We start from the raw sequence: 11431 nt of genomic DNA on the forward strand, positions 1-11431 counted from the left end.
AGGTCTATGTTCCTGGCATGGGCCAGATCCATGTGGATTGACATTGAAAAGTTACTTTGGGAAATGTTGGCACTTCCCAACAGGTTCACACTGGAAGAGTTAGTACCAGGAACTTTGACATTAAATGTTCAGAGAAGAAGAGAGGCATTATGGAATAGTATTTGAGAACACTAAAACATGGTGGACTGAAGACATGCACATCTCGGTGAAGTAGGAAAGACCAATAGTTCTAACCTTATACCACGAGACGCAAAGGGAGGCTGGATAATAGTACCTGCCATCTGCTATGTTTTTATCGTCAGGCTTAAACAAAACAATGAAGAAGCATCAGGCTGAGAGTCAGGAGGGACGGTACTGATTCTTCTACTTTGAGCCTCAGTGTCTTCATCTATAAGGTGAAGGGGCAGGAACAGATGATTCCTAAGGGCCCAACTATGTCCAACATGCTAAGTAGATACAGAAATCACTTGGTATTTATTCTCCTCACGCAGGGATCCTGAGCCTGATTTCAGAAACAAAGAATGATGAAATCAGAGCCTTTGGTTTGGAGGCTTTGGACCTTCAAGCTGAGTTTCTCCTTCTCACTCAATTGGCCATGTCCCAGATTCCTGCTTGGCTCCATCTGCCTAGAGGTAAGCAAAGGTGGCTTTGGTAGGAGCACACGGGTTAACAGCTGGATAAGGCTACATGGGTGCTTCCTCTGACCATGTAGGCTCCACAGAGGACCTAGAATTAGACTTGAGGCTTAAGGGTTGAGCAGGAGAGGCACTGGTGGCCCAGCATTCTAGGCAAAGACAACTCCATGATTCACAGCGATGTACGTGTCAGGCACTGTAGCAAATTCCCTGCTATAACAAATAGCTCCTGAATTATACAGGGGTTTAAGCCCGGCAGACATTGACTTCATGCTCATACACAGGATGGAACAGCTATCTACCCATCATTTAAATTTTTGAGCTGACTGAGGCTCTGCCATTTTTAACATTTGGCCTCGAAAGTTGCCCAGAGGGTCATCTCCACTCTGGGCAGCCAGACACAGCAAAAAGCATAGGGGTGGCTCCTTGTCACTCCCCCCACCTAGGTCTAACTGCCAAGGGAGCTGGAAAAAGTAGTCTAGATGTGGGCCCAGAAAACACATGACAGCACGGATTCCAGGGAATTGCCAGATACCTCTGCCACAGGCTGACCCATTCTTTCAATCTTGTTTCTTCAGGAGAGAGCAAAAAGAAAAGTAGCCAAAGGCCCAGGTGCCACAAGGAAGAGAGGACGTTTCTGACAGCCGGGAGCAGCACTCTGGGGGCAGTCAGACAGGAAGGTTGACTCAAGCCAATTCCTTTTTCCTCTGATGGGATAATGAGGCCAGGGACCCCCCAGTGAAGGCAGCCTCTACATCTCTCCCCATTTATGAAAAGGAGAGCAAGGCAGTGTGGCAAGGTTGACTTGTCACAGACAAGCCATTGGCCTCCCATCCAGTCAAGTCTGGAAAGCCCCCAGCTTTTCCTGGCATTGCCCTTGGCCTTGCTTCCTCCTCCTGCCCTGTTTTCGGTCCCTCTTTCTGGGCAGGCTCCAGTGTGGCCAGGCTGTCACACGGTCTGACACCTGGGCTTGGTGCCCAGCCTGTGGGCCACTTTGGGCTCCAGTTACTGGTCCAAGCTGATTCAGGAGCCCAGCCCAGCCCTGCGGCTTCAATGAGATTTCCTCATCTGCCTGTGCTGGAACCGCTGCAGGCTGTCTGCTCTCACCAAGGAGAGGCCCTCCTCTCTGAAGAGGGGAGAACCTGGAGGTGAGGAGGTGAGGCCCAGGGCTCCCCAGTTCATCCAGACTCAGAACCAGTCCCACGCCTAAGCCATCTGCCTTCCCCCAACTTTCCCAAGGGGCAGAGACAAGATAAAGAACAGAGAGAATTAACACTGAACGACGTGTTAATGATTTTATTGCAGGTTAAATAAAATGTCTCAAATAAAACTACAGGAGACCTTCTTTAACCTTACTGGGCTGTAAATATGTATTAACTCAATTACTATCAGCAATTAAGGCCTAGTTTGGGAACAGTGGCCAGAGACAAAAAAGACATTATCATCCTCTGGAATGAATGCAGAATAAAAGGAATTTATTCCACCTTAGCTAATGAGCAGCTGTATAGCGATGGAAATGAAGGCCTTTGCCTCCGAATTGCTTTTGACCGTTCAGACAGGGAGAGGAGAAAAGGTTTGCCTTTACGTAAAGCTCTTGGAAGCACATTAGGGACATTGTTACAATGCAAATGAGGAAGACCGTTGTGTTTGGGTGGTTTATGGGTTTAGTAAAAGGAGTAACATTTCAATTAGTGGAGAAGGAATGAGAACCTGCCTCAAAAGGCTTAATTGGCAACTTGGCTTTCCCAGGGAGCTTTGAAGTAGCATCCCGCGAGGGAAGGTTTGCAGAGATGGGTGGGGAAGAGCGGGAGGGCAGGGCCCTGGGCTGGCGGAGGCAGACGGCAGATGGGGATTCTCAGAAGGTAAAACCCCCAGTGCTGCACCAACCCCAGCCCCGCCCCAGCGCTGTTCCAAACTTCAAGGCTTCTGAAGCCTTTCCGCTGCCCACTTCACTCCTCCCGATTCCTCTCCGAGAGCATCAGAACCCTTCCGTTTCTAAAGCAGCCAGTCTCTCTGAAACCACCTCGCTTTTAAGGGCTGCAGCCCTAACCTCACCAGTGTGGAATTCCTTTTTCCTCTCAAGAGTCCCTTTGCCGCGTCTCTAAGTCCAGCCCTGCAAGTTGGGGGGGGGGGGGGACTCATCTCCTAATTGCTGTGAGTTATTGGGGGGCGGGGTGCACTACTGCACACAAATGTGTATTTTCTGTGTGTGTGTTCAAGGACTAAAGGATCCAAGGACTGAAGAGGCAAGTATGACCTGACGTGACAGCAAGGGCTTGAACAGGTGTCATTCGGGGTAGACCCTCTCAGAGTTTGCAAATTGCCAAAGCCGTCCAGGCTCTGTCTTATTCCAGGGTGTGGTCTCTCTTTGCTAAGGCGTCCCCAGGAGGGCTTGGTCAGTGTAGCTCACACTCAGGACTCATTCAAATCTTCATACGTTTTGACTGATTTGAGGTTTTATTTCTCAATCTAGACATTCATGGGATATTGTGAAATTTTTTTAAACATGGGAGAACCCTCCAAAGGAAATATTACAGATAACATGCCAAAATAATAGTTTGAAATGAAGTTTGGAAACAAAATTCAACTAACCCTGTGTTTTAAAGATAGCAATCTGACCAGGGGTTTGGAGAGCCATCCAAACCAAGCCATCTCAGTGGTAAGCTGGTCTCTCTGAGCTTGAAAAAAAAAGAAAGAAAGAAAAACAAAACAGAATGAAGATCTTCCAAGTGACCCACTCCTTTGGGTCTCTTGATGTTGACTTTGGGGAGGACAAGCTCAACTCCCTAGCCATGAGCGCATCTGTGAATGTGGACTGGGTTTTGCGTGAGGTCTCACCAATGAACCCTGGGCCAGAGGGTGCAATAACCCTCCATTTGAAGCAATCAGTCCCAAACACACAGGACCCTGAGCCAGGCTTTCTCCCTCCATCCTCTCCTCTCCTGTGGGTGGCTTCTCCTGGAACTCTGGCTCATATCTCTGGAGCCTGTGGTTTGGGGATTGCCATTAGCCAACTACAACAGGGCTTGGGGAGTTTACTTCGGGTCTAAAATGGGAACTGGACCCACCCTTTGAGTAATGCTCATCTCTTGGTAGGTCTCAGCGTTGGCCAGCTACCTTACAAGTGACCCTCTTCCCACTCCCTTGCGTGCCCTAGAATGACCACTTCCTCCCACCCACAGTTTCCTTCCTTGCTGCTTCCTCAGAACTGAGAGAGAAGAAAAATACGGCATCTGTATGCACCCTGCACATTCCTGCATCCTGGGCAAGCTGGACCACCAAGCGACCATTGTGACATGTCCAATCCCCATGCCACTATGGGGAGTGAAAGCCAGTGACTTAGCACAATGATGTCAACTACTGATTGTCAGCTACTGATGGAGTGGGCAGGAGGTTCTGCACCAGTGACCTAGGCATCCAGTGACATGAGGCTGTTCCGTCCCTGTAAGGCATTATTGACTACATGCTTTGGGACAGTACAGCTTCCATTTGAAGTGCTGGAGAGGACCTTAATAATATTCCAATCAATATATTCAAGACAAGCTGAGGCTCAGAGGGGAAGAGACCTACCTGGGTACCCATAGGGAGTGAAGGGCAGAGCTGAGACCTAAATCTAGATTGTTATAATCAAAGCTGCTTCAGTGGTACTTTGGTTAATATTCAGGAGAAAGTTCTCATGCTAGACTAACATTAATTTCAAAATGTAACTTTCAATGTCTAAAATATTTCCACCGCCAACTTCACAGAACCTGTAAGGGCAAAAGGCAGGATCTAGAATTTCTGTTTCTATAAAGAGGAAACGGGTCTACAAGAAGTGAAATAACTTGCCCAAAGCCACACTTCTCACAAGTGGCTCGTGCAGACCTAGAACCCAAGTCTTCCACACTTCACAGCATTCTAGCCTCTAGGGGCGGAACCTGGCTCAGACAATACCTCATTACTTACTCCTCCCCTTCGGGGGACAATGAAATCAATGTTGTTTTGACACGTGAGAGTTTGGCTAGGTGACCACATGTACTTGTCCCACCTGGTAGGCAGGAGTTGAGGAATATTCTAGTTGACCCCCATAAGCTGACCCTCTCCACGGAGTACAGGACACCATTAGTGCCTCTCAGAGCCTGGCCCCAGCCGACACCGAGCCACTCTTCTCGGGAATGGACGAGCAGAACCTTCAGCCTCCTGCTTTAAAGGAACAGGATGTGAGAAAACACATCAGTCAGTCTGGAGTTTTGGAGAGGTAAATTCCTTCAAGTTCATTGCTTGAGACTTTCTTCTGGAACATTGAAGAAAGACGTGAATAGCACAAGGTGGAAAAGATGAGCTAATATGGACTGCTCACTCCCCAGACTAGTCTCGCCAGCAAAGTAGATAACAGAAAATATTTCAGAGAAGAGACACTCAGCAAATAAACCCCAGAAGAATAAGGAAGAATTACTTCCTCACAAATGTCTCCAAAACAAAAATAAAAAAATACATGAAATGTGTGCATGCCTAGCATGAACTCACACTCAAAACTTCCTGACTTAAAAAAAAAAAAAAAAATGTACAGTTATCAGTTCCTCTTGAACAATTCTACCTTTGTGTCTACCAAGCTCAAATGGACTTTTCTGTAGAAGAATACATAAAAATCTCCTAATGGAAAATTGTGTGTGTGTGTCCACACTGTATGTAAACAGTTGTATCTTAGTTTGAACTTTTATCACCTTTTTCTCCTCTGGAAAATGGCAATGACCTCCCTGCCCCTGGTCTTGAACCAACCTCAACACTGCTATCTATACTGCAGATCTGACCACTTCACCTCTTTGACAGGAACTCACCAGGGCTCCCCATCACCCACAAGATAAAGCCCACCTCATACACACAAAGTCCTTGCCTCCATCTCCAATCTCAGTGCTCATCATTTTCTGCCTCATGGTTTATGCTCTAGCAACATGGATTTCTTCATGGTTTCTGCGCAGACCATGTGGTTTTTCTCCTCCATTAATTTACTCACAATGCATCCTCCACCAGGAACTCAGCCTACCCCTCCAGAAAGCTTTCCCTAATGTGCAGAAGATGTCCTATCTTCCTCTCATTCTCCCACAATGCCCTAAGAACATCTGCATGTAGCACTTAGAATTATCTGTTTCTTTCCCTGGTTGGTGTGGCTCAGTTGGTTAGAGCATTGTCTTATAACCAAAAAGTTGCAGATTGGGTTCTTGGTCAGGGCACATTCGTGGGTTCAATCCCTGGTTTGGGTGCAGGCATGCGCAACCCCTAGTCCAGATGAATATGGGAGGCAACTGATTGATGCTTCTCTCTCACATCAATGTTTCTCTCTCTTCTTTCCTCTCTCTCTCTTCCTCTTTCCCTTTCTCTCTTTCTCTAAAAGCAATGAAAAAGAAAATGTCATCATGTGAAGATTTTAAAAAAAAGATCTGTTTTTGCATGTTTGTCAGCTACTAATCCTATTTTTAACGTTCCATTGAAGAATAGCATACACCAAAAACTACCCAGATCTTAAGTACGCAAACAGTTGAACATTTATAATTTTAACCAGAACCCAGAACAAAAAGCAGACATCATATTTCCGAGGTCAGAGGCTGAGTTTTATTCATTTTGCTACCTCAACACCATGCACAGTGGCTGGCATGAAGCATGTTCCTAACAAATGGTTGTTGAATGAATCAATGAATGGTTATCTACCTGTCTCTTTCTCTGTTTGACCCACTTACCTTTCCTACCAAATCCCACTCGACCTGAGTTGCCTAATGGATAATTCAGGATTTCCTGCCCAGGCTTTGGGAGCTTGAATTCTGAGTGATGAGGGTTGTAAAAAAGTGTTGGTGGTTAGGAGTAGAGGAATGGGAAGCAGCTTGACTGCTGAGCACCAAACCTAGATAAGCAACTGTTAGATCCAGAGCCTCGCCATGAGAGAAAATAAGTCTTTTCTCTCTTTAGGCTTGAAGCTGTCATCACTGCTGCCAAAGCAAGTCGCAGGACTTAAATCAGTTAAGAATGAATGAAGAAGTCACTAGAGAATAACACATTTCAGTCTTTTTGAATTAGATCTAAGAAGGAGTAAGTAGTGTTTGCTTCTTCCACCCTCAGCATCTGGTGCCAAGCATCAACATTACCTTAAATCAACAGCAGCCCCCCACCCCGAGGAGGGAAGAGCCTATTCTTTCTACACCCACAGAAGCAATTGTAGGATGTGTACCATAGAGTGACGCTTCCTAAATACTGATGTCCCCATCCATGCACTTCTCTGTAAAGTCTACAATGGGAAATAATAAACCTACCATTTACTTAGTACTTACTACGTGGCAGGCATTGTGCTAAGTAACCACATACATAGAGTACCACATTATTCTTCACAGCTACTGTCTCCAGTGGGTGATGTTATCCCCATTTTACAGATGAGAAAACTGAGCGACTAAAGCTGGTATTTGCACTTACACCTTTGATTCCAAAGCCTGTGATGATAACCATTGTGCTATATATAGCTCTGCTTCCCTGTGTCCCTGCCACAGATGACAACATCAACAGTGCCAAGTTGGAGAAGCCCTGAGCTAGAGGATTTCCCCAGATGGACCTATAAAGCTGGGAACTCCAGGTGGACTAGATCCATCTCCAGATGGGCCTCGTGGGCAGTTGGGTGAGAGCAAGTCCATCTGGATGGCTCATGCCACATTCTCAGGCTCACTGATGAGAGCCCAGGTTCAATGTTAGTCAGAAATATAGCCTGGATTCTTATGGTGGATTTTCTCCTGAGGAGTTAGAGTTCCTCCTTTATGTTCATCCAAGGCCTTATTTTGAAAGAGGTATTTTGGGAAGTTTCACAGTGCACGAGGATTGAAGCATTGAAAACAGCCATTCCATTCCTTCCCACGGGCAGCTAAGGGAGACTGGTCCTTGTGAAATAGAAGAGAACCTCTCCCCAAAGGAGTTTTGCTGAGATCAGCTGGGATTTCCTGAGCCAAAAGCTCAACATAAGAGAAAGCATCCCTCTACTTGACCGAAATGCCTACTCCCTGCAGAGGGGCACATCATCCTGGGATTTACCCAATACCCTGGACAGTCCCAGGAATGGATATTCTGGCCCTCTTCAGATCAATGACCAAGTCAGGAGCCCGGCTAATGCTCACAAACATCTGGTCTACTCCCTGGCTGAGAATAGACACAAAGCCACTCTGTTCCTGATCCCAGCCCTCTAATGAGCCCGTCCTACTCCCCACCACACAGACATCCCGTTTACATTCTATTCACCAGCCAGACCTAATCCTAGGGCCCCTGATCTGCACTTAATCCTGTTTCTGTATATCCTCTAGATCAATACATGTTAATAATAGTCATCACTGTGGTGAGAACCACGTTAGAGGAATTCTGAGCCCTTCAGGTTTGGTGCCAACAGGAGAAAATATGGAAAAGGAAACCCAAACATTTACAAACAGTGTAGAATGTTTAGTTCAGGCTGCCCTGTGTAAATAATAGAGAGCCTGGGAGATACTCATTTTCCTAGGACTCACTTATTTTGTCCCAAATAAAAACTGGCCTAAAAAAAAAAAAAATCCAAATCATTAGTCCCTGCTTCTCTCTTGCTTCTCAGACCATAAGATCTTTTTCATGCAGTTTGCTTCAACACTATTGTATTTCTTCTGTGCTTTGAAACTGAGCCCCTCTCCTTGATGGATATTAGCAAAACGTGCTTTCGTGTCTCCCTAATGAACTTTCACTTGAAAAAGACCCCAAGCATCTAGGGAAGATGCTAGAAGTGTAATGGTATTTTGTTTAAAGCAAAGAGAGACCCTCTCTTCTGATTTCCCCCTGTTTGGTCCACCCCAGAGGAATAATCTGCCAAGAGTCACAGATGGGATCATTTACAGTTTTACTTTCAAGCTCCCCAGCTTTCAGATTGAGTTTACTCTGTCCAAGCCTTTAGACCCGCCAGGGTGAGCCTCCTGATGGCCCCATCTCGCTGGTTCTCAGCTACTCTGATTGGGATTAAGTCCATGCTAATTTGTCTGAAAGCGAGTGACAGAGAGGCTTCTTTGTAAGGCTCATGGTAAACTTGAGAGGGTGGAAGAGTTTGGACGTGGAGGTAATATCCTTTAGGAGACCCATCAGCCCCTGCCTGGAGGAGCCTAGAGCAGCAATCTTGGCTACACAAAAGGAAAATCCACCCAAAATGGAAGATGGCTTGGCGCCACGGTAAAAACCTGCTTTAGTGGGCATGTTATTGTTTTTAGCAATTGAAAATATCCTATGGGGAACAGTTTTCTAAAATCTAATTGATGTTAACTTTCAAAGTAAAACTAGGCCTAGAAGAAATAAGTGAGCATGAAAACTCCAAGCAGCAGATGTGCCTAGGTTGATTGTTTTTGTATTTCTCTCCCTGGGTGTTTCCTTAGGGAGACATTAGCTGATAATTAGTACTTTTGTGAACAAAGTTATGTGAAGCTGAACCACTTAGCATAGAGCAAATACAATTTTCAAGAGCACCAATTCTCAGTGTGGTCTAATAGGGAAAAAAAATGGATTAAACACAACAAAACTTTGTTCTTCTCCTTGTGTAGTTACTTGCTATTGTGAAGGCTTGGGCAAGTCTTTACCTTCCAGCTCTCTGCTGCTTCATCTAGAAAGTGCAGACATCCAAGTTCTGTCTTTCATGGGTTTGTTCTGGGCATCAAACATGGGAGCCCTAAAACATGACTGGTTATTACCCCCTACCTTGGGTATGTGGACTTCAGAAGCAGATATTCCATCCTCGGTTAATGTCCACAACAAGTCATCATTTATAAATTCCCAGCTCTGGGATTCAGGATTTCTCTCCCCTGTACCTTTTGTTCATGTTATTGGCTTAGCCTGTCCACATCTCATTTTCCTCTTCTGTATTTCCCAAATCCACCCCTCCCTCAAGGCTCAATTCAAGTGTTAACTTCTCCATAACCCTTCTTGGATTGGCCTGCCCCATGAAAACAGAATCACATCCCGCTGAGGTCCTGAAGTGCTTAGAACTTCTAGCTGTCTTTATCTACTTCCAGTCATGACCTTCTCTGTTAATTTCCTGGATCATGGTGGCTGTGTCAGTTGAATTTCAGTACAGAGACAAGCTTTGCATCCAGTAGGTACTCACTGTTTGTTCAACGAATGAGAACTGCTACAGTTACATTCTCTATCCCCCCAAAAATGTTAAGCAGCTACAGGTGGTCCTTGCTTTGTCAGTCCTTCACAGAAACTCATACATAACAGACCTGTGTTCTCACTTTGGAGTCACCAAGGAACTGTGCAAAGTGAGGACACAGTTCCTATCTGCACGCATTTTAGTTAACAGGTACTATGCAAAGCAAGGATGGCCTGTAAACTTAAACAATAAATATATAATATAAATGTAACCTATCTAATCATCTTAAAGAAAAAAAAAAGGACAACACCATCAAGTTATGTGCATTGAGGGCAGCCAGTCACATGCATTAAACACAGAACTAATATAGCAACTCCTAAATCAGAGCCCTGGCAGAAACAGCAATGGGTGTCCAGCCTCAGATGGGGCTTCAGTGATTGAGTGACCACATTGTTTCTATTTCAGAAGCGTTACAGTGCCTTATGGCTGTTTATGGAAGTCACTTCCAGGCACAAGAGCCAATCTAAAATATGTAGCTTAGAGGCTGATATATGGTCATTTCTGGAATATTTTAGTAGCTTCAGGGACAATGGGACATTTATAATCTGTAGAGTCCCAGAAATGCCTTAAACCACCCCCCAAACTGCATAAACATCAGCCTTCCTGGTGCCCTGCTGCTTCCCACAGTGAACATTTGACTGGCACAGAGAGACTCACAAAACAACACATTTTAAAGGCACTAAAGAGCCATGAGACTGCACAGCAAATCTATTTCAAAAGCTAAACATGCTGAGTTTATATACTCTACAAAAAAAGGGAGGGGATCACAAAATGATGGAAGATGATGATAAGCACAGCTTGAAGCCACTCGAAAGGGTGCCAGGCTGTCTGACAACGCTGAGGCTGGCGGCCAGAGGTCAGAGCCCCAGACCCAGAGTGAGGCCTCAAGGTTGTGCTTCTGATTCAGCTGCTGAGTTCCAGGAGGCTTCAAAAAAGTGGCTGTGCTACCCTTGGTTCCCAGCACCTTCACAAGGGGTCAAGGTGAGTCCTGAGTCATGTTCAAATTCCACACAGACAAGACAGAATAGAGTGAGTGTGAGCTTTGGAGCCTGAAAGTCAGCTCATTTTCCTAACTGGGCTCCTTGGCAGGTTAAATAATCTCTCTGAGACTCATTCTTCAAGTGTGAAAAGCCAAGAGACAGGCAGCTCCAGGTGGTGGTCCCAGAGCTACACCTACAATGCTGGCAGCCATAAAGAATAGTATCCCTGCTCCTCGTTTTCATGTCTTCACCTGTAAAGTGGGAATTGTAACCCTTTGCCATTTGTGGACTGAACGAGGATATATATGAAAACACTTGTCTAAAATTCCAAGTAAGTATGAGCAATTCTTAATACCACTGTAAATGGGTATTTGGTAACCAATCCAATTATCTAGCTTCTGAGTAGAGAGACAAACAGACAACCATGAAGAGAAACATAAGACCTTAATAAGTTGGTTTGTGTACCCTCAAAAGATATGCTAAAGTCCTAACTCCTGATACCTGTGAATATGATCTTATTTGGAAATAGGATCTTTGCAGATATAATAGGATGTCTTCTTATAAAGACTATAGTCATTGGACTAGAACACCCCACCTCCAATCTAGTACAACCTCATATTAACCTAGATAGACCTTAATCCAATTTGACTGGT

The 11431-nt window shown here is 45.3% G+C and overlaps 1 long non-coding RNA gene across 1 annotated transcript in view; it reads left to right on the forward strand.

Annotated features, from left to right (window-relative positions):
* Positions 1 to 1960, forward strand: part of LOC150021104 (uncharacterized) — a 36646-nt gene extending 34686 nt beyond the window's left edge. The window contains exons 3-4 of the long non-coding RNA XR_016512095.1: positions 492 to 632; positions 1214 to 1960. This is a non-coding gene — a long non-coding RNA (uncharacterized LOC150021104). The remainder of the gene's footprint in view (positions 1 to 491; positions 633 to 1213) is intronic.
* Positions 1961 to 11431: the final 9471 nt, after the last annotated feature.

This window comes from Furipterus horrens, unplaced genomic scaffold (genome assembly GCF_987537825.1).
Source record: "Furipterus horrens unplaced genomic scaffold, mFurHor1.1.pri manual_scaffold_1, whole genome shotgun sequence".
NCBI classification, from domain to species: domain Eukaryota; kingdom Metazoa; phylum Chordata; class Mammalia; order Chiroptera; family Furipteridae; genus Furipterus; species Furipterus horrens.